Below are 2123 nucleotides of genomic sequence, written 5' to 3'. Positions count from 1 at the left end.
GTTTTAGTAGTTCATACATGATTGTTCCCATTTTCCAAAATTTTCAATGAAATACCCAAAAACAAACATTTTTCTATTTACTACCAATGTTTCCCAAAATTCCCCCACACTTAAATGAAACACACTCCTCAACCTAAGCTAATCAAGGATACAATCCAAAGTAAATCATGGTTTTTTGCTTAACGTTGTAATGTGGTGATATTACAAACAATGGGGGAAAATAAGGCTCAAAAGGGTTAACAATGGTAGATGCAAAGGGTAGGTCTATATGGTTAGTGAGCTATGCAAAGATGGCCTCAATCATGCTCAATGCAATTCAAAACATTAATAATTGGAAATAAAGAATCAAGCAAAACCAAGATTACAATCATAGACGAGATATATCACGCAATGATCAAAATTAGTGGTTAAAAGGTGTAACCACTCATTCAAGCTCAAAAACTCACAAGGTGTTTGTTCTTTACTCTTCTATGTTCCGAAATGATCATTCGAGCAAATTTGAAAACAATTTTCTCAATCAATTCAATAGAATGCCCTATAACAAAATTCTTGGAAATCTTTGTTGTTTTTCATCAAAATTATTTCCTATACGCATGTATGTATGTTGTGATGGATTCACACTTTTCAAAATTCTCCTAGTTCTTTTTATAATTTTCAACATCGCAAAAATTAACATGAATAATTTGGACAAAACTGAACTAGGTGCTATATATACTATTCACATTATCCAATCACAACTTCTATCTATAAGCTATATATCATGCAAAAGATGCAAAATGTAATAGATATAAATTATGAATAGTCCAAGATATATGTACTAGAAGAAAATGCAATGCAACAATAAAAAATACTCCAAATATCCACAAGAAACATAATAAAAGAAGAAAAAATAAGGTGAAAAGTGTTGTACGGTCCTCCGCGCATGAACACAATCTGGGGAGAATGTCTCTTAAGGGATCCACTTTCATGGATGAGGGGCTTGGGTTGTGTGGAAATCACCAAGTCCACTGCATGCTCGTTATCCCCATCCTCGGTTTCCTCCTCCTCTCCCGGCTCCTTGCCATTATGTCTCATCCTAAAAAAGAATGAATAAAGCGTAATCAAGAATCATAGGGCAAGTAGCACAAAAAGGTAAAGAAGAGAGCATCAATTAAAGACAAGCAAACTTAGGCAAATTACAACAAGAGTGAATTGAATGTAGGCATTATTGAATATTGAAGTTGTGCAAGTGAAAGAGCAAAATTGATATAAAATAGCACAACAAACAATAACCAATGCAATAATAAAAAGAAAATTACTTATTCATCGTTAAGAATAAGGCAATAATCACATGGGAAGGTGTTTGCTACAAAAAGTGACAAGTCTTGGTAAGAATCAAGTCAAGTCAACTCAAATAAATGTAAAGCATTAACAAGGAGCAAATACCTTGTGGTGTGATTATATTGACTTAAAAACCATGATGAACAAGCAATCCAATTCAATTCACTATATCCAATATGTACTTGTTAAAAATTTCACCAAAAAGAAGTCAAATGTCACTTTTCATATCAATTTGGTTATAGCAACTCAAAGCATTAAACAAGTATATTATTGAAAATCCAATCTAAGATATCTTCATAATCATTCAAAAGTGCACAATTCTTGGTTAAAATGCCAAACAAGGATATAGTGTAATACATATGGTCATGACAACATATGAATTAAACAAAAAGTTCATTCAGGCATTATGTCATACATATGGAGTGCAGTGCACATATTCATCAATTCAAGCAAAAATTCAAGCATCGACAACCTACAAATCAAAATTGAACACTTGCAATGCAACAAACAAACAAATGAGCAAAACTCAAGCTAGATTATCAAAACTAAATAAAGAGGATGAAAATTAAGCAAGTAAATAAAGAAAACAAAGAAAAGTAAGACATGAAAATTGAAAAGATGAAGAATAGAAAAAAAAGGATAGGCAATAGTGGCACTTGTGTTAGCCACTGCGAGGTCAGGGCGACGGAACTTTGCCGAAGAATAGAAGAAAGAGAGTAGAAAGAGAAGGAAGGAGAAATTAAAGAAAGAAGAAGAAGAAGAAGAAGAAGAAGAAGAAGAAGAAAGAAGAAATATATATATAT

This window comes from Arachis duranensis, chromosome 10, assembly GCF_000817695.3.
Source record: "Arachis duranensis cultivar V14167 chromosome 10, aradu.V14167.gnm2.J7QH, whole genome shotgun sequence".
NCBI lineage: Eukaryota > Viridiplantae > Streptophyta > Magnoliopsida > Fabales > Fabaceae > Arachis > Arachis duranensis.
Note: the sequence above shows the minus strand (reverse complement) of the source record.